The sequence below is a fragment of the Puma concolor genome, chromosome B2 (assembly GCF_028749965.1).
Source record: "Puma concolor isolate L17-30 chromosome B2, mPumCon1.1.hap2, whole genome shotgun sequence".
Lineage (NCBI taxonomy): Eukaryota > Metazoa > Chordata > Mammalia > Carnivora > Felidae > Puma > Puma concolor.
This window is the reverse complement of record NC_141671.1, coordinates 59495240-59521777: the sequence shown is the minus strand read 5'-3', so window position 1 is coordinate 59521777 and position 26538 is coordinate 59495240.

Below are 26538 nucleotides of genomic sequence, written 5' to 3'. Positions count from 1 at the left end.
AGTTAAAAAAATATTATTGCTTACCAAAATAAATGTATTTATTTTTATTTTGCACACTTTAAATCTCTATTCCCCTATTAGGCTTATAAATAGTTGATACTATGTATGTTCATATGTATTTATCTACTTTTTAAATCCCTGCTTCCCTGTCAATTTACTAATAGTCTGCATTTTTTATTACACATCTTTCAGAAAGGTCATTGTAATGCTTAGAAAAATTTTCCTGAACTTTATGGAAAACGAAAATTAACTGTTGGAGAGATATTTCAAAAGAAAGAATAAAACAATTTTCTTTTTTAAAAAATTATGTGAATTTATTACCAAATATTAGTATATTTTGTTTAACCAAAAAGCCAAAATAGAAAGTAGGATACATGACACTCTGCTTTCCCTTAAATTGCATATGAGAATTTGATTTTACAAGATTAAGAAAATATTGATAGAAATTTGCCCATATCTATTCTGAGTTTTAAATTAAAAAAAAAAAAAAAAAAAAAAAAAACATTATCTAGGGGGCGCCTTGGTGGCTTATTTGGTTAAGCTTCTGACTTCAGTTCAGGTTTGTGAGTTCGAGCTCCACATCAGGCTCTGGGCTGACAGCTCAGACCTGGAGCCTGCTTCGGATTCCGTGTCTCCCTTTCTCTGTGCCCCTGCCCTGCTTGCAGTCTGTCTTTCTCTCTCTCTCTCTCTTACAAATAAACATTAAAAAAACAAACAAAAAACATATCTATTTCCAATTTTGATAGTTCTGAGCAGAAGTATTTCCACTATACCTAGAAATATTGTTTAAGAGTGTTCTAGTATACAGTTTACAGTCAAATATTATTTTTTGAATCCAGGTGATCAAAATAATTGTCAATTCTTCTTTACTCTTGTTTAAAATTTAAAATAAATACTCCCTGAGTTAAAGATTTCTTGATCATATTTCGTTTCTTCCTCAACAAAACCAGAACTATTCTTTTTTACTTATGTGTATTCTAAAACTAGATTACTTTTAGTCTAATGTGTACAATGTGTATGAATTATTATACACATATTCATTTGACAGTTGCTGCCTTGTTTTTAGCTTAAGCTTTAATACAGTTATTCCTTATACTACCTAACTGTATTAATGCACATGGCAGATTATTTAACTTTTAATCTACTTCCACACAGGCAGAGAAACTCTTCTTCAGTGTTGGTTATGAACACTCCAGAACCATCCTAGCAAATATCTAAAATAACCTAACATTGAGCAGGTGATGAGATGCTTTGATTGTGTCATTTTAATGTGGCCTCAGGAGACCCACTATCTGATAAGAAGCACAATACAAATAGCATCTGTTTCTCATTCTAAGTCTTATCCAATTTGGGATTTAAATCTCTTTTAACTGGAAAATCTAATTTATAGATTAGTAGTTTGTGGCCCTAGTGGTTTTCAGCTCATTTCCTGATTTCTTTGCCAACTGGAAAAATGATTCAATGATACTACTGGATGATATGTTGAAGACTTTGTTGTTTCTAAAACTCACTGAATGCCAAAATATCTGTTTTAGAAAATAAGAGTCTTCATAATAGTTCAGTTTCATAAAAGACTGTCAGTTAAGCAACACTTCTTTTTCTTTTAATTTTTTAATGTTTATTCATTTTTTGAGAGACAGAGAGACAGAATATGAGCAAGGGAGGGGCAGAGAGAGGGAGACACAGAATCTGAAGCAGGTTCCAGGCTCTGAGCTGTTAACACAGAGCCCGATGTGGGGCTTGAACTCATGAACCACGAGATCATGACCTGAACTGAAATTGGATGCTCAACAAAATGAGCCACCCAGGCACTCCTAGCCAACACTTCTCATCAACATTTTTGATCTATAAAGACATAAATATATGTCAAAACTTAACAAAGATAGTCATCTATGCACTATAAAATTGTCTTACAGTAGAAATAGAAAGTGATTTGATAGTGGTTTCTATTTGTTAGAATGATGTAACAGTAATTAAAATATGATGACTTTGGGGCGCCTGGGTGGCGCAGTCGGTTGAGCGTCCGACTTCAGCCAGGTCACGATCTCGCGGTCCGGGAGTTCAAGCCCCGCATCAGGCTCTGGGCTGATGGCTCAGAGCCTGGAGCCTGTTTCCGATTCTGTGTCTCCCTCTCTCTCTGCCCCTCCCCCGTTCATGTTCTGTCTCTCTCTGTCGCAAAAATAAATAAATGTTGAAAAAAAAAATTTAAAAAAAATAAAATATGATGACTTATATTTCAACTAAAGAGCAGTAATATTTTAGCATCTTTTACCCATTTTTAAGTTTACATTATAATTTGTTTTATTTATCTAATTTTTTGTTTGTTGTTTTAAAGTGAAAACGATTCTTCAATTATTTTGTCTTTATAATGAGTCCACATATTTTAGCCTTTATTTCCAGATAGATAGTAGACAATATCTCTAAATAAAATTTTCAGATAAAAAATCAAGTAAATGATCTAGAACACTTTTGCTATTTGAAACAATGAATGGATAACAATCGATTTTTCTACAAATACCCTAAGCTCTATAACATTTGATCTCGTGATATAAAAATCCCATTTATTGTAAAATAATAAAATTTCTTTGAAAATCAGTTGGAACAGTAAGAATAGATCATTTGTTAGTGAGAAATTTCTAAAATATCTGTAGTTAAGAATGACATACATGATTTTTTTAATTGAAGATCGATAGTAAATATATTAAAACTCTAAAAAAGAAACTCTATAGTACACAGAACCAAGAAAACATACCTTGAAATTTCTCAACCAAGTATTTTAACTTATATAATTATGCAATTACGTGTTTAGTCAGATATAATAAAACCAAAAGGTATTTTATGTTGGTCCTGATTAATATTATGTCTTGTTACTTACATATATCATATTTATGAAATTACTCTATCATTCTATAGGCACTACCACCGATGTTCCAGATAAATTACAGATTTAAATGTGTAAAGAATGCAAATGATTGAAACAAACTTTCGTAACACATATTAGTCATATACAATAAATTCATGTACACCATATTTATTTATTAAGCCTCAGCCTAAACTTTCCTTAGCTTCTGTCTTACTTGGCTGGAGGGAAATTCAACTGGGATCATTTTTGAATCTCCTTTTCTCTTATCCCAGAACAACAAATAAATCTTAGAAGACAGCCCAATGTTGGAGGAAGCGGAATAAATCCTCAGATCACCGGGCTTCTACATTTACTACTGAATTATCTTACTGCCCTGCCTACATATTTCTTTTATCACTAGTGGTTTTGGAGCTTTCATACTCAACTTAGGGTGTAGGAAGCTTTCACAAGACTGGAAAACTGAATGCATATGATCAGCTTCGCTGTGTACATGAAACCATTCCCTGAGAGGTACTGTAACTGGGGGATATTTCAAAGGAGAGGTAACCAGCTCATAATTATTCATAAAATTCACTGATTTTTTTTCCTACTCTTAAAGAATTATTCACTCTTCATGCCCTCAAAATACCTCTTCTTTCTCCTCCTCATCTGAATCCCTAACATAGTCTCCTCAAATAAATTTGGACATTAACAAAAGAGAGGAAGAGATTATTGCATTTAATAAATCCCAGTATATGCCTGAAGCTACAGATTGCAAATCATCACTATGCCATATGTAATGGATGGCCTCAAGCTAGATCCCCTGACACTGAATAAAATGTAGGACTTTCTCCACTTGAAAAGTGTGTGTGGTGGGGCGCCTGGGTGTCTCAGTCAGTTGAGCGTCCGACTTCGGCTCAGGTCATGATCTCACAGTTTGTGGGTTCCAGCCCCACATCAGGCCCTGTGCTGACTGTTTTTCTCAGAGCCTGGAGCCTGCTTCAGATTCTTGTCTCTTTCTCTGTCTCTGCCCTTCCCCTGTTCACACTTTGTCTCACTCTGTTTCTCAAAAATAAGTAAATGTAAAAAAAAAAAAAATAAAGAAAGAAAACTGTGTGTGGCCAAGAAAATTAAGCATTTTGCACATGCAGTGTTATAAAATAGAGTATCATTCATTTGTGTGCAGGTCTCAAAATAAGAAAAATAATGGAGCTTATCAATCCTCTTCCTTATTAGAATTTATACTGGAATTGGTTATTTTCTATAAACAGAATGTGGCTTGCTTGTGAATCAGTAACATCAACAACAACAAAAATTAGATGAGATGTCAAATGTTCTTTCTAGACAGATTCTGTATGTGTGACTTTTATATGGATCTCTGACTTTTAGCCATGCAGTGACAAGCGTCAAAGAGAACATACCCCACCCCAGACATGTGAGAGGTACCAACCAGAGTGGAGCCATTACCCTTCTCTGGCATAAATGCTGTATGGTCTCATTCTGCTTAATTATGCTAGAATACAGGTCCCAAATAAATTAGGTTCCAAAATAAAACTAAAATAAAATAAAGCATTAAAAGCAGCAAATAAAAAAACTGTTTTGTTCTGCTTCCATAGACCACTGTTCCCCAAGGTGAGAAATACAGGCAAACTAATAATCCTTTAACTGTTTTACAGATTCTGTGACCTTAGACTGAAATACTAAGTCTAAAAGACTAATATCAGTCATTCTCATATTTTTCAGTTTTTATAAATTGAAATTATAGTTGAGCATTTAATGTAAACTTTGTAGCTGCAATACAATAATGCATTTCAAGACTTAGAACATTCATTGGAATTGCTTGTAAATGTATTTTACATAGAATTATTATAATCTCAGTAGCTTCGTGTATTTTATTGTATTAATTTTTGCATGGCTTCATAGTTTTCATTGCTCAATATAAAGTGGTCACTTCTCAGTGAAGTAAGTAGTGACACATTTCTACAAGTATTAACATGAAATAAGACTAAATAACATTTCTTATTCAATTGTTTTCTTTTCCCAAGATAAGGATTTTTCTACTTCCCCCACCACCACATGGACGATGAAGCCCTAATGGAGTTAGTCTAGGACACTAACCTTTATGGTAAACTATAGTTTGGAATTTCTGAAAATTTGGAGGTTTTGTCTCATTGTTTTAAGGTCCTTATAGAATGTTTTTGATAAATAACCATTTTTTAATGTTATTCAGGACAACAATCAAGGACTTGTGTTAGACAACAAATTACAAATCCTTCTGCGTATAGAAAAATAGCAGCTTTGGATGGAACTGTCTGATAAACAACGATAGGTTCAACTAGGAAATAAAATAATTTTGAACATCTAGTAGATTTGTAACCTGTTGGGTACCATCAGCAATTAAGGTGCCTAACCATATCTCTGCGGTAAAAATACACTGATATGTTTGCACCATAGAACTTTCTTATATGTGGTCATGATAATTATGTTCTTCTTTCGTCTTTATAGGAAAATCGATACTGCAGCCCATAAGATTATAATCTGAGTTCCTTGGTTGAAATATATAAACATTGCCTGTACTTTTGACCTTGTTTCCTGTTTAGATTTTAAATATCTGCATTAAGAATTTCTCTAGGAAATGGTATCACAGCATGGTTTTATTTTTTCAATTTGAGTAAATGGCTTTAGTTTTCAAAAACCAAATATTAATTATTATAAAGTTATTGAGATGTCTCTGAAATAATTGTTGCATGACTAACCCTTTTTACTCAGAGGGTGGACAAGACTTTTTGATTATTTTTAGCTGTGGTGGGTCAACTAAAATAACTTGAGGGGCCCACTGCAAAATGAAAATGTGAGCTTGTTATTCAAATAATGAAAAACTGTGCTGTTAAAATTACCAATATATAAATATTTTTTCTTTCTTCCATGGTCTGTCTAGACTTGTTTTATTTGTGTTTATCATTGTTCTAAATAAAATGAAGTCTGATTAGGTTGTTCTAGTAAAGAAATTTATTTTTATGACATTTTTAAAGATACATCTCTAGAAACTTGTCATGTCACAGTGGATTATTACAAGATTTCATCCACAGTAATGATCTTGGTCTGCATTTGTGTTAATAAACTATCAGTCACATTTTCCATGTGCGTAGGTTCAAAGTAATGGACAAAAGCTAGTACATTACATTGTTCCTTCTCAAGCTGGGATGGTATACAACTCAGAGGGCAAATTATATTCATCTAAAATGAGAATTACCAGATAACGAAACATCATAAAGTAATATGAAATTCTAAATTGTATCCCTCTGTTTCCCAGACAGGGACAAGTCCCTCAGATTATCATGAAATCTTCCTTTGTAGAATTTAGGACTGTTATTTTACATTCCTTTGTGTAATTCCTTATTCTCTGTCTTCTCTGGTTGTTAGTAAGTTCCCCTTGACTGATTTTGTTCACATTGGTATCCCTCATCCCTGGCTCAGTGTATAACACAGTGGTGAGACTCTGCATATGTACTTAATAAATATGACCAGTTTGAAAGCATAGAAATACCTAATAAAAGAATCATTTCACAATGGAGATATCATATTAAAAGCAGTTAGAGGGGCGCCTGGGTGGCTCAGTTGGTTGAGCGTCCGATTTCGGCTGAGGTCATGATCTCACAGCTCGTGAGTTCGAGCCCCGCGTCGGGCTCTGTGCTGACCGCTCAGAGCCTGGAGCCTGCTTCTGCTTCTGTGTCTCCCTCTCTCTCTGCCCCTCCCCTGCTCATGCTCTGTCTCTGTCTCTCTCAAAAATAAATAAACATTTAAAAAAAATTAAAAAAAAAAAAAAAGGCAGTTAGAAAGGGGGACACCTGGGTGGCCCAGTCGGTTAAGCGTCTGACTTTGGCTCAGTTCATGATCTCGGGGTTTGTGGGTTCAAGCCCCTTCGGGCTCTGTGTTGACAGTTCAGAGCCTGAAGGCTGCTTTGGATTCTGTATCTCTTCCTCTTTCTCTGCCCCTCCCCTGCTCGCTCTCTCTCTCTCTGTCTCTCTCTCAATGTTTACGCTCTCTCTCTTAATGTTTATTTACCTTTGAGAGAGAGAGAGAGAGAGGGAATCCGAAGCAGGCTCCAGGCTCTGTGATCCTGAGAACATGACTGGAGCTGAAGTCGGAGGCTTGACTGACTGAGCCAGCCAGGCGCCCCCAAATAAACACACACACACACACACACACACACACACACACACACACACTAAAAAAAAGCAGTTAGAAAGGAAAATGTTTGGCTTACTGACAAAGACTGCACAGAAAAGGTGAAATAGTAACAATTATGATAATGGGCCAAAGGTGTAGAGAGAATTCAGAAAAGATTTGGTAATCAATACCTCTTAATGATTCTGAGAAAAAATACGTTAAAGTAGCGTTAAAGTAGTTTCATTGTTACTGAGTCAGAGTTAGTGCAATAACACTGGAAGAATGAAGATAATATTAGGAAATTAACATTTCTATTATTTCTTTAATCATTCTTTACAGATCTTTATATTGAATTTATGGAAAATATTACAAGAAGTCAGTCATCTCTTTGTTGTTTATTTAATGCTCTTAAAATATAATTTTATTTTAATGATGTAATCCTTATTTATTTTTAATTATTGAACTATCCAACTTTTATAAAAGACAATATTCATACAAGTTTCTTCAAATATATAAGGGAGAAAGTATAGGAATAATAAATTGAAAAAGCTATCATGGAATGTTTCAAAAATTGTTAAAAGTTTAAATTAACACATTTTCAGAGGCATTTCTTACGAATTTTCATTAATCAGTAGGATAAGCTGTTAGAGGAAAAAGTTTGTAATAATATGAGATAGGCTTGAGAACTTCAGAAGCTAATATTTGAGCGTGCATCTAATAATGAATATTAAATTTAATTCATTTTAAAAAAAACCACCAGGACCAAATAGCATCTTGATCGTAACTGAAATATAAAACTCTAAAAGAGTCTTAAAGTAAGCTAATTATAATACAAGCTTCTGTTTTTAGGTTTGCAACATGTATCATCACTCTTCTGTATTCTTCTTTATTTACATTCTAACATGGAATAGGAATTTTATTGATGTTTAGTCTACCAATATAAATTACATTTTATATGTCACTAAAATGCTACCTACAACTTTATGATAGTCAAAAGGAAAAAGAATTTCTCAGATCCTATACATGAATTATAATAATTATAAGTATTTATATTTTCCTAGTTTTCAATAATATATAAAATAATTCAAATATGTTCAATCATTTCATTTTACTTTAAGAAAGTGAAACCCAACTCATTACATAATTTAATTGCTATAAAATAGAAATAGTTCAATAAGATAAAGTATAAGTTGTACAGTATATTGGGGCGCCTGGGTGGCTCAGTCGGTTAAGCGTCTGACTTCGGCTCAGGTCATGATCTTGCAGTTCGTGAGTTCAAGTCCCGCGTTGGGCTCTGTGCTGACAGCTCAGAGCCTGGAGCCTGTTTCGGATTCTGTGTCTCCCTCTCTCTCTCTGACCCTCCCCCGTTCATGTTCTGTCTCTCTCTGTCTCAAAAATAAATATACGTTAGGGGGCACCTGGGTGGCTCAGTCGGTTGAGCGTCGGACTTCGGCTCAGGTCATGATCTCTCAGTCTGTGAGTTCAAGCCCCGCGTCGGGCTCTGTGCTGACAGCTCAGAGCCTAGAGCCTGCTTCACATTCTGTGTCTCCCTCTCTCTCTGCCCCTTCCCTGCTCACACTCTGTCTCTCTCTGTCTCAAAAATAAATAAAAACTTAAAAAAATATATTTAAAAAAATAAAAAAAATAAATATACGTTAAAAAAATATTTAAAAAAAATTAAAAAAATAAGTTGTACAGTATAATTATTATTTTTATTTTTTAAACCATATAGTTTTATTTTTCCCATATGGATAAATTAGTATTTGGGAGAGGTATATTCATACAATTTTAAGATCAATTGTATCATTATCCAAACTTGAATGTAAGTAGACAGCAGAAAAAGTCAGAAAACTTATACTGTACTATGAATTGAGTCATTTAGATTTGACATTCTAATCTTAAAATATAACTTCTTCTACAAATTCATGACTTAGTTACCCATTAATTTATTTAGGTTCACTTAAATATACTTCCATGCAATTTCAGGCATACATCAGGGGAAAATAGAGGAACAATGGAGGAACAAGAAAAGAAGCATCAATATGGTTTTCTACCACTTTTTTTCCTTAGAACATAATTAATGAGAATATCATCATATGTGACTACTCAAAGATATATTAAAATTAAGAAAAAAATATGGTAATCTTGGTTTACCCCATGTCTGAAAGGGTCCTAGTTGTACCCATTTCTATCTATGTGCACTTTATATCACACCTCCATTCTCATGCACACACATACACACACACACACACAACCTCCCCCACCACACACACACACTTTCTAGAATAATGAATTTTAGGTAAAAAATCAGTCTTTGTATTGAGAGAGGACTTAGAGAAAATGGAGCATAGTCACCTCGTGTTTTACAAAAACTTGTAGTAGACAATAGAAATATTTAGAAAAGTTCACATAAAATAACAATTTATGACAGGTTATATAAACAAAACTTCACAGTTTTTGCTAAGAAGATCAATCTTATTATGATCTCTTTGCTCTTATACCAGTATTTCCAGAAGACAAATTGCAGCAAAACAGGTGCAAAGTAAAAATTATGCCTATTGTATATACCATACATCTACTTTTCCTCTATAAACAAATTTGCTAAGGAATACTTCAGACAAAACTTTAAAGTGTCAGAACCTTTTATTTTTCTATAGATAACTTTCACAGATAAAATGTGTGTTACTGGGAGTGAAGGTCAAAGTGTTTATTCACTTCAGTCCTCAAAAAGGTCTTCCTGAATTGTATTAATTTGATCAAAACAGAATTTCTTTATATGGCCCCAGCATATCTTCACTCCACCCAAAGTATCTGTGATGTGAACAGAAGGTCAAAGATTGGGTAAGCACTAAAAATATAATAGAAACTATGGATCTCATCTCAGGATTTTGTTTGCTTTATTATTATGTTAAATGAAGCTATACTGAGGGCCTCATATATTCTGTTATTTTAAAATATTTTGCCATTTCCTTTAAAAATAAATTAATATAATTCATATAATTTATATTCTTGTCATGTCTGTGCCTTATTTTTCAAATTAAAGTAAATAGTAATCTTGTTTATATAAAAGATGACACTCTTTTGATCAAATCTCTTTGGTTCTGTTTCTTCCAAGGTGAATTTTTAGTTATTCTACACTGAAAACTAGAAAGCAGAAATAAAGGGTCACTAGACATTGAGTTTCCTGTTCCAAAGGGATCTTTAGTTATTGAAGTTAAGGTCAGATCTTAGAATAAATTTACCAAGAGGGAGATATTGTGATATTTAATAACGTGGATAAATTCAAGTTTTTTGAAAGTGTGACCTGTTAATTATTATATTTGTTATTGATATAAATATGTATTAATAATCACAAAGGTATGCAGTAGACTTCTAAGTAGAGGGGATAAAATGTTCATCAATACACTCTCTCCCTAAGAGCTAGCAATTGTACTTGAGGACAGAAGAAAGGTGGGTAGATTCATGGAGAGAAAAACAATGAAAAATTGCATAATATTAAGGAAATGATGAAAGATAGTAAGAGCTAAACAATTCTGTACAATAAGAAATCCATAGGAGATAAAGTAATTAAAGAAAGTTTCTTGGGGAAAGTTATAATGGTCGTGAACATTCAAGGTAATGAAAGGAGAGGAGCACTGAGATATGTGTAATAATGGAGTAAAAGCTTAGAAAATAACTAGTTGTATCACAGAATAGGGAAGTATATTCCTCCTGTTGGCTGGAGGTCTATATGTGAATATTTGCTGAATCATAATCTATCACATCAAAGAAAGTGAACTTTGCCACGTGGCTACTGGAGTGCCATTAAAAGGCTTTGGTCAGAATTTATGGGGTCTGCTGGTAAGGTGTCAGATAGAGAAAAAGTAGTGGAGCCAGACCTGAAAGATGTTCAAACCAAAATAACTCCCTGTACTCTATCCATTCTTGATCTTTGAACCATTGTTTCAACCTAGTTGCCACTGTAAGTGTACTTATCGTAGTCTTGGCTTTTGTTATTTGTCAGCAATCATCTTAAACATACATTTTAAACAGACAATGAATTCCCCCCAAAAGTTGTTTGGAGTCTTATGTTATTCAACAATGCAATCCCCTCATCCCATGATGGCAAATATATCCATCCAGCACAAGTGCCATCTTCATTCTTCTCATTTCAACAGTTCTGTGTGGACACACCTTCCACACATTTTTAGAAATTATTTGCAACATCACTTTTCTTCTATTTCTCCGTCTCAGAGCAAGAATTTGTTTCATGTCTTTCGCTGTGTACTGAATGTCATTCTTAAACGAACTGAGCTATGGTTTTGTTTCAAGTCAGTCAATAACTTCCTTTCTTGCATTTTAATTCTCCTGCTTTATTGGTATTTCTCTTATAATTGTAAATACACTGTGATCCTTTCTTTTTTATGGAAAAAAAAGGAAATGAATAACAAAATCAAAAAGCCTTCTCTCTTCCCAAATGCCCTTTCTAGCATCAGTCTTATTTCTTTCCTTTCTTTCATCAATGAAAACATTTTTTATGTTTTTTTAATGTCTATTTATTTATTTTGAGAGAGACTGGGGAAGCATGAGCAGGGGAGGGGCAGAGAGATGGAGAAAGAGATTCCTAAGCAGGCTCCACACTGTCAACACAGAGCCCAACACGGGGCACGATCCCACAAACCGTGAGACCATGAGCTGAGCCGAAATCAAGAGTCAGACACTTACCCAACTGAGCCACTCAGGCGCCCCCTCATCAATAAAAATTTTAAGACTTATCTATTTGCTATTTTTTCTTCTTTATTTTCTCACTAGGTACCCTGCCTTTCAAAATATTCAGTTGTTACCTTTACATGCATAAGCAAAGCTAAACTTTCACTTTTCCAACTATTTCACCCAGTTAAACCAATATAATCTCACAAACCTGAGGCTTTTAAAATCTTGATTCTGTTTGTGTTTTGATGAATTCCATTTCTTCCTTAGTGTATCAGTTAGTTACAGCCATAATATCATGTGCAGCAGTTAGCATCTGTTTCACACTTACTCATCTGTAGATTAACTGGAATTCAGCTCATTTACACTTAGCTCAGTTGCACTTGTTTCCTAGCTGTGAACTGAGTTTACCTGTTTCTCATTCTCCTTACAACTCCAACCACCTGAGGCACATTCTTCTTATGGGAAAAGAGAAGTATAAGGCTCAGTCAAATCTGAAAAACAATTTTCTAGTTTTGCTTAGATCATTTCCACTCTTATCCCACTCAGCAAAGCAAGTCATATAGCTATGCCCAACATCAATTAGTCAGGGAAATGTATTCTTCTCATGGAAGGAAATAGGGCATGATTATTTGCTAAGCAGTAATGTAACTTACCTCACTTGGGTTTTATGACACTACACAGCCTTGGTAGTGATTTCAATTCAATTTTCAAATAGAGTTAGAAGTGATGATAAATTTGACATTGTCATATTCAGTTGAGTATGTGGCATTGGACATTGCACTGACTAGACCACTTGTTATTTATTATTTTTTTTTTTTTAGAGAGAGACAGAGGGCATGAGTTGGGGAAGGGCAGAGGGAGACAGAGAATCTTAAGCAGGCTCCACACTTAGCACAGAGCCCAACAAGGAGCTCGATCCCATGATCCTGGGAACATGACTTTAGCTGAAATCAAGAGTCAGACTCAACCAGCTGAGCCACCCAGGTGCCCCTAAAAATCACTTATTCTTTGAATTGTTTTACAACATCTATGTCCTCATATTTGGTGCAACATACATGAATGCAGCCCATGCTCTGTGCCAGGATCAGGTCATTGTTCAAGCATCATGTGATGAGAAAGTAGACTATTGTTGAGATAAAATCATGGAATCCTTTTAAACATAAAAACAGGCTTCACCTTTACTTTTTTCCCAATTGTTTTATTGCATAAAAAGACAACATAAGGGTACTCAGTTGGATGAGCACCTGACTTCAGCTCAGGTCATGATCTCACGGTTCGTGAGTTTAAGCCCCACGTGAGGTTCGCTGTTGTCAGCACAGAGCTTGCTACAGATCCTCTGTCCCTCTCTCTCTGAGCTTCCCCCACTTGTGTTCTCTCAAAAATAAATAAAACATTTAAAAATAATAAAAAATAAAATAATTTTAAAAAGACAACATAAAAATGCACTGAACCATTTTTAAGTGTACCGTTTAGTGGTATTAAGTCTATTCCTATTGTACATCCATCACCTCCATCCATCTCCAGAAGTCTTTTCAGCTTGCAGAGTTTCAGTTTTTAAGTCATTAGTGTCATGATCTTCTTTAAATATTTGTTAAGAATTCACTATTGAAGCCATAAGGTCCAGAGCTTTTCTTTGCTGAGTGGGTTTTGACTTCTTTTTCTTGTTGTTGTTGTTGTTAATTCTGTTTCTATTTTAATATTTTAAGATATAAATGCTTGTATTAAAAAAAGGAGTTCAAATAAACTACTTAATAATACCCCACAAGGAACTAGAAAAAGAAGAAACTTAGCTGTAATTTAGTAGAGGAAAGAAATAACAAAGAAAAACCATAAATAAATAAAATAGAGATCAAAATAAACAAATAACATTGAAAGTTATGAGGAGTTTTTCAAACAAAATAAATAAAATTGGCATTGCTTTAACTACATTAAGAAAAAGAAAGAAGACTCACAAACCAAAATGAAAAATGGAAGAAAAAGCAAAATAACAGAAACTACAGAAATACATAGTGTGATAAAGATTACTATAAACAATTATATGCTAACTAATCAGATAACTTAGGGAAAAAATAGATAATTCCTAAAAGTGCACCAAGATTGAATCATGAATCTTGAGTCCAGGAAATAGGGAGTCTTCTTAGACCAATAACAAGAATGAAAGTTTAATTAGTAACCAAAAATCTCCCAGCACAGAAATACCCAAGACTACATGGTTTCATTAGTGAATTCTGCCAAACATTTAAAAAAAATAATTAATGACAATATTTAGCAAAATCTTACAAATAATGGAATAGAGAGGACACATTCAAAATCATTCTGTGAAGCCAGTATTACCCTGATACCAAAGCAGGATAAAAACAATATAAGAACAGAAAAGTCTAGTTTGTCTAATAAAAGTATTGCTATACCAGCTTTCTTTTGACATCCATTTGCATGATAAATGTTTATTTACCCAGCCACTTTCAATCTGCAGGTGTCTTTAGGTCTAATAGGTCTCTTATAGACAGCGTATAGATGAGTCTTATTTTTTTTTTATTCATTCTGACACCCTATATCTTTTGATTGGAGCATTTAGATCACTTGTTTCAAAGTAATTATTGACAAATATGTATTTACTGCCATTTTATTAATTATTTTGTCATTGTTTCTGGCGATTTTCTCTGATCCTTTCTTTTTCACTTTTGGTCTCTCTTTTGCACTCAAAGAGTCTCCTTTCATATTTGTTTCAGTGCTGGTTTAATGGTCACACTCCTTTAGTTTTTTTTCTGGGAAAGTCTTCATCTGTCCTTCTATTCTGAATGACAGCCTTGCTAGATAGAATATTCTTGGCTGCAGATTTTTCCCATTTAACACTTTGAATATATGATGCCACTCCCTTCAGGCTTACCAAGTTTCTGTTGAGAAATCTCCAGCTAGCCGTATGGGTTTTCTCTTGTAAGCTAAGGACTTCTTTTGTCTTTCTGCTTTTAAGATTTTTTCATTATCACTATGTTTTGCAAATTTAATTCTAATATCTGTTGTTATTAATATCTAGATGTCTAATATCTAACATCTAATATCTGTCTAATATGTGTTGGCGTGCTTTTGCTGATTTTGAGGGGAATTCCCTGTGGCCCCTAGATCTGAATGTCTGTTTCCTTCTTCAGATTAGGGGAGTTTTCAGCTATTATTTCTTGAAATAAATTTCCTGCCCCCTTTTCTCTCTCTTTTTCTGGGATTTCTTTAATATGAATGCTACTATATTTTATGGAGTCAATGAATTCCGTAAGTCTATTCTTGTGATCCATAACTTTTCTTTCTCTCTTTTGTTCAGCTTCATTATTTTCCATTATTTTGTCTCCTAGGTCACTAATTATTTCCTCTGTTTCTTCCAGCCTGCTATTCATTCCAATCTTGTTTCTTGCATTCTTCACCTCTAATTGATTCTTTTTTAACTCTTCTATCTCTGTGGTAAGGGTCTCGCTGATATCCTGATAGTCACTGATATTCCTCCATCTTGGCATTTTGTCTAAGTCTCTGCCTTCTTCTGTGTGTTAGAAAAGGCAGTTATGTCAGGGTGTCTAGGTGGGTCATTTGTTTAAGTGTCCAACTCTTGATCTCAGCTCAGGTCTTGATCTCAGGGTCATAAGTTCAACCCCTGATTTGGGTTCTGTGCTGGGCATGAAGCCTATTTAAAAAAAAAAAAAAAAAGAAACAAACAAACAAAAGAGGAAAGAAAAGAGAAGAAAAAAGGAAAGGAAAGGAAAGGAAAGGAAAGGAAAGGAAAGGAAAGGAAAGGAAAGGAAGAAAAAGAAAGAAGAAAAAGAAAGGAAAGCTAGCTGTGTCTTCTGCTCTTGAAAGTAACAGCCTTGGGAAGAAGAGGTCATGTAGTGCCCAGGGCCTGCCACTTCAGGAAATGTCTCCAGTGTGTGCTACATGTGCTCTACTGTTGTGTTTTGCTGCTCTGTCCTTCAATACAGTTGTCTGCAGAGGCTCTGTTTGCCTGCTCTAGGCAATATTTTGTCCCTAGCCTGAATGTGGCAAGTTTTAACTAGGTGTGCTCTCTGGTCAGGAGATGTGGTATGGCAGGGGTTTTTGGTGGTCCTCTGTGGGTGGGACTTATCATACTGGGACTCAGGCAAGCTTGACTGAGAGGGGCAGTTCTGCTAGAACACAGGGTGTGGGGTGTGGTGTAAGCAAGTTGGGCAGCTAATGTCCACGCTGAGCTACTCCCTGCAGGTGGCTCTGTGTTTATGCTGAGGGATGAGAGAGAAATAGCACCAGCCAGCTCCTTTGCTCCCAGAGAGGTGTCTCCGTGAATGCTGCCTCTCAAGGAAGTGCTCGTAGAATAGTGAACAATCTCTCCCCTATGTACCCCAAGTGTTTTTCAGATTGCTATTTCCACACTCTCTGCTCCCAGTTGTTTGCCTGCCTTATTTCCAGGAGCAGGGCACTGCCCTCCTGGCTCTATCCCAGCCAAGCCCACTGACCTTTAAAACTCGAGGTTTTAAACCCCACTGTTTGTAAGAACTCATGAAATCCATCCCTTCTCGTATTCCAAGCCAATGGCTTTGGGGAAGTGTTCTTGTGCATACCCGTGTGTTCTTCTCTCTCTTTTCCTTCTCCATGATCATAGCACCCTCCCCTCCACAGCACCTGTGACCCTTTCCTCCCTAAAACCACATCTCCACACTTCCTAGCTTCTTCAATGTGGCCTCTTCTCCCCCTTTAGTTGTGGAGTTTACCCTTCAGTCTTCAGGTCGATTTCTGGGGTATTTAGGATGATTTGATAGTTATCTAGTTGTGTTCATGGGACGAAAGGAGCTTAGGGTCCTCATACTCCACCACCATTTTGTAAATCCCGAGAATTTTGATATCTGATTCAATCTCCTTACCAGTTAGAGTTCTATTCAGATTTTCTATTCTATCATAATTTAATCATTAATGAATAGATCAGTCATTAAACAATAAATCCCCAGTCATCTGTCCTCCAGCCCCTGGCAACCACCATTTTACTTTCTGTCTCTATGAATTTGATTACTCTATGAATTTATGATTATTTGATTACCTCAAATAAGTGCAGTCATAGAATATTTGTCTTTTTGTAACTATCTTATTTTATTTATCATAATGTTCTCAAAGTTTATTCATTTTATAGCATGTCAGAATTTCCTTACTTTTTTAAGGCTGAATAATATTCCATTATATACATAGACCATATTTTGTTTATCCATTCATCAGTCAGTGGAAACTTGGGTTGTTGGCACATTTTAGCTACTATGAATAATGCTGCTATGGGCATTGGTGTAGAAATATTTCTTCAAGACTCTGCTTTCCATTACATTGCAAGACTCTGCATTTCCATTTCCAGAATGGAATTGCTGGATCATATGTTCATTCTGTTTTTAATTTTTGAGGAATTATTATATTTTTTCCAACATCTGCACCATTTTACATTCCAATTGGTATCTTCTCATTTATTTATTTTATTTCATAAATGTTTTTATGTTTCATTGTACAAAATTTTTACCATGTTGGCTACATTAGTTTCTAAATGTTTTTATTATTTTTGACACTACTGTAAATGAAACTGTGTTCTTAATTTCCTTTTAGGATTGTTCATTGTTACCGTATAGATACGCAACTATTTTTTTGTATGTTGATGTATCCTGCTACTTTGTTGAATTCATTTATTAATTCTAATAGCCTTTTGTGGAATCTTTAGGATTTTGAAATATAAAATCATATCATCTGTGAATACAGATAATTTTCTTCTTCCTTTCCAATCCAGATGCCTTTTATTTATTTTTCTTGAATAATTACCCTGGCAAGGACTTTTAGTACTATGTTGAATAGAAGTGGCAAAAGCAGACATCTTTCCCTTGTTCTTGATTTAGATGAAAAGCTTTCAGTTCTTCACTGTTGACTATGATGTCCACTGTGAGCTTTTCATCGATGGGCTTATTATGTTGAAGTAATTTTTATCCATTCTTACTTTGTTGAGTGTTTTTATCATGAAATAATGTTGAATTTCAAATGCTTTTTATGCATCAACTGAAAGGATTTTATGGACTTTTTTCCTTTTTTAAAAACATTTTGTGTTGTATGGGTCAATTTTCATATGTTGAACCATCTTTGTATTCCAAGAATAAATTCTATTTGGTCAAATATAATCATTTTTATATGCTACTGTTTTGCATTGCTAATATTTTGTTCAGGAGTTTTGCATCCATGCTCTTAAGGGATATTGATAAGCAGGGTTTTTTTTTATTTTTTTAAATTTTTTTTTAATGTTTATTTATATTTGAGAGAGAGAGTGAAAAAGAAAGACAGTGTGCAAGTGGGAGAGGGGCAGAGAGAGACAGGGACAGAATCTGAAGAAGTCTCCAGGCTCTGAGCTGTCAACACAGAGTTTGAGGCGGGGCTCAAACTCATGAGCTATGAGATCGTGACCTGAGCCGAAGTCGGATGCTCAACCAACTGAGCCATTCAGGCAGCAATAAAGTCCAAGGCTTTTCTTTTTGGGGGGATATCTTATTACTGATTCAATCTCCTTGTTAGTTACAGGTCTATTCAGATTTTTTATTTCTTCATGGTTTCTAAGTGCAAAAAGTTGTCCATTTTGTGTAGGATATCCAATGTGCAGGTACAGTTGCTCATAATAATCTCTTAAAATCCTTTTTACTTCTGTAGAATTATTAGTAAAGCCCAAATTTTCATTTTTTTTTTTTCTTTTTCAATCTCGCCAACCATGAGATCATGACCTGGGCCGAAATCAAGACTCAAATGCTTCATCGACTGAGCTACACAAGCACCACAAACATGAGAAGTACATTTTAGGATATGAGCACTAGTGCTACTCAGAATCCTAACTATCATATTCACAATGTTAGGGTCTCTGAGGGGCTGAATAATACCATCCCTCTTTCCATTCCAGGTTCTAGAGAGATGGAGAAATAAAACAAAAGCAGCAAACAGAGCCCAAAGTAATATCTCTAATAGCAATAAATGCCAAGATCGAGCAAGTAGCCTAGCGTAAAAGCCAAATAGTGGCTAACTGACTGCCAGAGTTAGAATTACCCTTCTAGGGGAGCCTGGGTGGCTCAGTCAGTTAAGCATCTGACTCTTGGTTTTGGCCCACATCGTGATCTCACGGTTGGTGGATTCAAGTTCCACACTGGGCTGTGCGCTGACAGTGTGGAACCCACCTGGGATTCTCTCTCTCTCTCTGCCCCTCCCTCCCCCCAAAATACATAAACTATAAAAAAAAAAAAAAAAAAGAATTACCCTTCTAGACACAGACAATGCTAGTCCAGGGAAGGCCTTCTCAAATAGAGAATACATGCTCCCCTTGGACAGCTCACTCCCAAGAGGAAGAAGGGCCAAGGTAAGGACATGCCCACGTATTCTTTCTGCCTTTACCAGGTAGATAAATCACTCTATCTCCCCAGGGCTGTGAGTGATGGAATGGAGTGGCCACAAGAGTCATATCATGGAGCTCTCTCCATCGGGAAAGATCTATCAGAGGTAGTACAAATATTTCTCCCCAACACTCCCAAGGCTTTTCTTCTTTAACCTGTTAGATTTGACAATTAAGCATACAATGAGCTAGGCAGACTACCTGGGAGAAAGGCTCAGCAATCTAATGAGGGCTCCATTCGGCCAAGGCCAACCACTGCTCCCCTTTTGTGTCCTCCAGCACCACTGGCCCCAGAAGCCCCCCCAAATGATTCTGAACAATCCATTAACATTAAGTATATTCCGCACCCAAGGTTGGAAATTCACCTATTCCATTCCCATCCCAGATTACACCCAGCCTTGTCAGCCAAGACAGCTATCAGAGCTCTGCAATGGGATTAAATGACGGTATTAAGAAATTCCAACAAGAGAAATTCTTGTCCTGACAGCCCCCGCCGTACACCTCTCTACTCGAGGCCCCGCTCTGGGTGTAGACCTCTGCGTGCCTGCTGGCCTGTGGGGAGCTCAGGGCCTGGGTTCCCTGCGGGACAAGTGCTGACAGGAGAACTCATTTTTTATTTAAATAATTTGAGTCTTCTTATTTATTTATTTATTTATTTATTTATTTTTTGTTTACCCAGCTAGCTACAATTTGTCAGTCCTTCTTCTAGCTTTGGGTTTAGTTTGTTTTCTTTTCTAGTTCCAGTTGTAAAGCTAGGGTGGAGATCTTTCTTGGTTTTTGTTTGTTTGTTTGTTTGTTTTAACATAAGCATTTATAGCCATAAATTTACCCCTTAGCACTGCTTTCACTTTGTCCCACATGTTTTGGTATGTTGCACTTATGTTTTCATTTATCTCTAAGCTTTTCTTAATTTCCCTTAAGGTTTCTTGATTTGATCCATCAGTTGCTTAAAATATGTTAATTTCCACAAATTTATGAATTTTCCAGTTTTCCTTCTGTTATTTATTGAGTTTTAATTTCATTTCATTGTGGTTAGAATAGATACTTTGCATATTATCTTTTAAAATCTATTTGCACTTAATTTGTAGCCTAACATATTGTCTACACTGGAAAATGTCCTCTGTGCATTTGAGAAGAATATATATTCTTGGGTAGACTGTTCTGTACATGTCTGCTGGGTCCAGGTAGCTTATTGTGTTGTTCAATCTCACCTTTACTTTAGCTATGCTTTTACGCTGCTATCTTCATCTTCATTCACAAGACGTGTGAGAGTTTTTTACTACTTAGGGTTCAGAAGATAGTTATGCAGCTAACTACTATGACACATTTAGAGAGAGTGAAAGAAGCACCAATAACCTGTGTTTCCTGACAACCTAATAGGTAATAAGGCTGCTGCTTGGTGATAGGTTGATGCAAGGGAGTTGATTCCTGAGAAAATTTATTACTGCTGGATGACCTATGAATTATATGTATACAAATAAAGAAAACAATTCAGTATCTAATAAATTTAAGCCCACGATTTTCATGCTTTGAGGGAAGTAGAAAAGCTGGTGCAAACAGAATCTATAATAATAAGTAGAATTTTACAGGGCAGAAATGATTGTCCCCCAGAATAATATAGTATTTAATATGTTTAATTGTGCAGTTTTATGAGTGACCTAATATTTTAAGCTGTAGATCTATACTTTGATGAAAATAAGCTTCAAATTATTTGTTTACGTTTATTGCCAGTTAAGAATTAAAAATACAAAACTCATCACAATTATTTTCTTTTTTTTTATTAAACTTTTTTTTTTTATTTATATATGAAATTTATTGTCAAATTGGTTTCCATACAACACCCAGTGCTCATCCCAAAAGGTGCCCTCCTCAATACCCATCACCCACCCTCTCCTCCCTTCCACCCCCCATCAACCCTTAGTTTGTTCTCAGTTCTCAACAGTCTCTTATGCTTTGGCTCTCTCCCACTCTAACCTCTTTTTTTTTTTTTTTTTTCTTCCCTTCCCCCATGGGTTCCTGTTAAGTTTCTCAGGATCCACATAAGAGTGAAACCATATGGTATCTGTCTTTCTCTGTATGGCTTATTTCACTTAGCATCACACTCTCCAGTTCCATCCACGTTGCTACAAAAGGCCATATTTCATTTTTTCTCATTGCCACGTAGTATTCCATTGTGTATATAAACCACAATTTCTTTATCCATTCATCAGTTGATGGACATTTAGGCTCTTTCCATAATTTGGCTATTGTTGAGAGTGCTGCTATGAACATTGGGGTACAAGTGCCCCTATGCATCAGTACTCCTGTGTCCCTTGGATAAATTCCTAGCAGTGCTACTGCTGGGTCATAGGGTAGGTCTATTTTTAATTTTCTGAGGAACCTCCACACTGCTTTCCAGAGCGGCTGCACCAATTTGCATTCCCACCAACAGTGCAAGAGGGTTCCGGTTTCTCCACATCCTCTCCAGCATCTATAGTCTCCTGATTTGTTCATTTTGGCCACTCTGACTGGCGTGAGGTGATACCTGAGTGTGGTTTTGATTTGTATTTCCCTGATAAGGAGCGACGCTGAACATCTTTTCATGTGCCTGTTGGCCATCCGGATGTCTTCTTTAGAGAAGTGTCTATTCATGTTTTCTGCCCATTTCTTCACTGGGTTATTTGCTTTTCGGGTGTGGAGTTTGGTGAGCTCTTTATAGATTTTGGATACTAGCCCTTTGTCCGATACATCATTTGCAAATATCTTTTCCCATTCCGTTGGTTGCCTTTTAGTTTTGTTGGTTGTTTCCTTTGCTGTGCAGAAGCTTTTTATCTTCATAAGGTCCCAGTAATTCACTTTTGCTTTTAATTCCCTTGCCTTTGGGGATGTGTCGAGTAAGAGATTGCTATGGCTGAGGTCAGAGAGGTCTTTTCCTGCTTTCTCCTCTAAGGTTTTGATGGTTTCCTGTCTCACATTCAGGTCCTTTATCCATTTTGAGTTTATTTTTGTGAATGGTGTGAGAAAGTGGTGTAGTTTCAACCTTCTGCATGTTGCTGTCCAGTTCTCCCAGCACCATTTGTTAAAGAGACTGTCTTTTTTCCATTGGATGTTCTTTCCTGCTTTGTCAAAGATGAGTTGGCCATACGTTTGTGGGTCTAGTTCTGGGGTTTCTATTCTATTCCATTGGTCTATGTGTCTGTTTTTGTGCCAATACCATGCTGTCTTGATGATGACAGCTTTGGAGTAGAGGCTAAAGTCTGGGATTGTGATGCCTCCTGCTTTGGTCTTCTTCTTCAAAATTACTTTGGCTATTCGGGGCCTTTTGTGGTTCCATAGGAATTTTAGGATTGCTTGTTCTAGTTTCGAGAAGAATGCTGGTGCAATTTTGATTGGGATTGCATTGAATGTGTAGATAGCTTTGGGTTCACAATTATTTTCTTATCTCCTTAGTCCTCCAGAGAGAATTTCAGTAACATCAGTATGCATCCCGTCACTTTGTCTTGGCTCCCATTTGGTGACAGGATTCATTGCTTTTGCTAGAAAATAAGATTACTGTAGTGCAAATTATGCATGCTCAGTTGCAATTTTCCTCTGTGTGAGGTTCTTTAAGTGCACGTTATTCATTGTTTATGAAATGTTTCATTTGTAAATCTGTTCTGAAAGCCTGAAATGGAACATTACGCTTCTGTGGAGCCCTCTCTCATAGATTTTGTTTTCATTCTAGAGGAATTATATTTTAAATATTATATCTACTTTCTACTGTGTTATCTTCCACACCCTTCCTTAAATCTCAATACATCACTATCACTCATGTGAAACAACCATTAACTTCATTGAATAGAGTCACAGGATTCAATTCTATAAAAGGACTTTGCTGTGGTTGAATTAGTCAGGGCTGTATTCTTACATTTACCATAGAAGAAAAGTGTCCTTCCCAAGGACATTTCCAACCTGAATCTCTTCTTTTCCTATGTTGGCATTTTGGTAGAAATATAGTGTGTTTGTCATGAAACAAAATAGTTATATAACATCTGCCTGTAATTAGCTCTTAAGTCATAAGTCATGTTTACTTAAATAAGGCACATAGATCATGCTTGCATATTTAAAAGATTAGATCATTTTAGTTGATTCAATAAATGTTTATGAACTCAAGTGCTAAGCAATGTTGAAATACTTGAAATGCTAGGAATTCAAGGATAAATTAGACATTCTCTGTCCTCCAGGGCTCATTTACAAGCAGGCAAATAAATTAATGGATATCCATCACACATAATAACAACCAAATAATTTTACTGTCTAGAAAAGGAAACCTTTAAGTTTGCCTGGTAACATGAAGAAAAAGTGCTTTAGGCTCATAAAAGAGGGGTGAGATCTGAATTGGACCCTCGACGATCAGTTGGATTTTATTTGGCAGATGAAAAGACGAGAGGCAACTTACACAAAAGGAATCGAATGGGAAAAAAGTCTTGGAAATTGTCAAATCATAAAATTGTGGGAAAGGTAAGAGGCTCTTTGAATCTGTAATGTGAAGTGTTGATTAAAAATGGAAGTTGTTAAAACACTTTGGTTTATACTGCATCATGATAAAGATTTTGGATTACATTTTTTGGCATTGGAGAGTCCCTTACGTGTATCAACAAGGTAGTGACATGATTAATTTCATGTTTTATGAGGCCAGCTCCCTAGAAATTATAGAGTATAATAACAGAGGAAGAGGAAAGGAGGTTGATAAAAGCAGTTCTGAAGGTAGAAACAACAAGACTTATGTATGAAATGGATGTGGAGGTTGATGTGGATTCAGTGATGTCTTCCAATTTCTGGGCTAGAGAGGTCTTGCTGGATGGTGATGCTGTTTAATTGTGAAATAAGACTCAGAGGAACAGGTCAGAGAAGATATGATTTTAATTTTTAATATGTTGGAATGTCCATCTGATATTCACTCAAAATGCCAAGAAAAAAATAAAATATTTGTAATTATTTCTAGTTTAGGAATCGAGATGTAGGCAATATCAGAAATAGGTGACAATGGATGCCAAAATAACAGATATATTTATACAGAGGGGGAAAAATATCTTAACTAAATTCCTAGGTAAGATTAACAATGATGGGACCAGAAGAGGACACAGGGAAAGAGTAGCAGTATGACCAATCCATGCAAAGAGATGGCATCAAAGAAACCAACATTATTAAAATGCAATTGAGATAAGATTTTAAAAACAACTTTTGTATTTGAAAATTTAAAAGTCCTTGTTGGCAGGTCACATCTGAGGTACTGCTAAAATATAAAGCTGCATATCCAGCCTGTAGCTGAAAATCACATCTGCAGTTCAGGGAGTGAGTCATAGAAATTTAGCCATGAGGGGTGTCTGGGTGGCTCAGTTGGTTAAGGTTAAGCGTCCCACTCTGGCTCAGGTCATGATCTCACAGTTTTTGAGTTGGAGCTCTGTATTGGGCTCTGTGCTGGCAGCTCAAAGCCTGGAGCCTGCTTCGGATTCTATCACCTTCTCTCTCTGCCCCCCGCCCCACACTCATGCTCTCTCTCTCTCTCTTTCTCTCAGAAAGAAATAAGCATTAAAAAAAAAAAAAGAAAGAAATTCAGGCCTGAGAGTTATCTGCACAGAAGTGATAGAGAATTACTTGAAAATGAATGATATTTCAGGTGGAAAAATATAAAGGAAGAAGAGATGTAAAAAGGAAATCTTGACAAATATAGACATTTAGTGTCTGCAGAAGGAAAAAACGCGGTGATCAAGAAGAATGGAAAGAAATGAGTGTTTTGTGGTAAAAAGCTAAAAGGATCAAAGCCTTAAGAAGCAAAGAGGTGGTTTTGACCTTTATCTTGGAAAATATATTTTTTTTTAAAAAATGAGAGAAAACATTGTTAAGGTTGTAATTAGAAGTGTATTGAAAATGAAAAGCAGTTTGGTGGACTGGTGAGGGAAGAATACAGATTGCATAGAAATGAGACATAACAGCATAGGTATGCGGGGCCTGGAAATGATGGTGGATAAAGTGGAATGGGCCAGGGAAAGCTACTTTTTCCGGATTTCTAAGTGACCATTGTGGAAAGTGGGAAAAGTGAATAGCTAGCGTTAAAGGAGACTGAACAGTCAAGAAAGAGCTTCTGGATAAGAATTGAGAGGACAGGTAAAATTCTTCTTAAATTATTATTTTTTAAACCTAGAAATACAAATCTAAAAAGTGTAATATAATACCAAAAGGAAAACTGAATTTCTACAAATAGTAACTTATACATATAATTTTTTTTATAATTCTGACCACTTTAGACATTTCTCACATAATATTACTATTTATTTTTTTTCAAATTGGAAAAGAGATATAAAAGTAATGGTTTACAGTTACTTTTTAGAAATGTGTTTGTCTGAATGGATGAGTCAGATTCAATACTGTGCTGATAGTAAAGACAAGGGCATAAGAATGTTTTGATTCTGATTTTGTCTCTCTACAAAGACAAATCAACTGAACCAATAATGATTTAAATTATTGTTTCTCTAACTGAGCTGAGAAGTAAATAAGCCAATGAGATATAGGACTTTGGAGGATTGGACCGTTATTCTGGCTGGATGGCCACATTAGGCTGACAGAGCACAGCAGGAAAATGTCACAAAGCCTTATAGCCTCTCCGCAATGAGGGGGATGAATGTACTGTGTTACTTGTTTAGTCAGGTAACAGTTGTTTACCCATTTCTATCACAATGACTTTGCATTTGGATAGAAGTATTTGTGTATGAGGTCTTACTGTCAGTAAAATCCTGGTCTGAAAGGGGACAGACAGATAATACGTCATTTATTATAAGCCATATCCATTTCGGATATGTAAGAGAATTTTGAATGGAAGATTTCCCCATATGAAACCAGGAATGGGAGAATAGAGAGAAGAAATACTTGGTGCTATGACCTTTTTCTACGTTCTTCTTTATTTATTATACCCAATAAATATATTATTTGTTCTCTTCGTATTTGTGTTTTGTTCTTTTGTTTCAATGCCTAGTGTTAAGATTCTTAATTTAGGGGCGCCTGGGTGGCTCAGTCGGTTAGGCATCCGACTTCAGCTCAGGTCATGATCTCGCGTTCCGTGAGTTCAAGCCCTGCGTCGGGCTCTGGGCTGATGGCTCAGAGCCTGGAGCCTGCTTCCCATTCTGTGTCTCCCTCTCTATCTGCCCCACCCCCATTCATGCTCTGTCTCTGTCTCAAAAATAAATAAACATTTAAAAAAAAGATTCTTAATTTAGTCAGGTTATTTAGATGTACTATAAGGGATTTTGTAGTAACTTGCTTCATCAATAATTTATCTAGCAAAATTTGAAGCCGGCTCTTAAAATTGACTTTACTTAAATGTGGTATATTTGTGTTAGTAGTGTATTATTTGTTCTCTTTTTGAAATTTTTATTTGCAAGTAAGTTTAATTTAACCTTTGTGAAAAGATTTAATATTT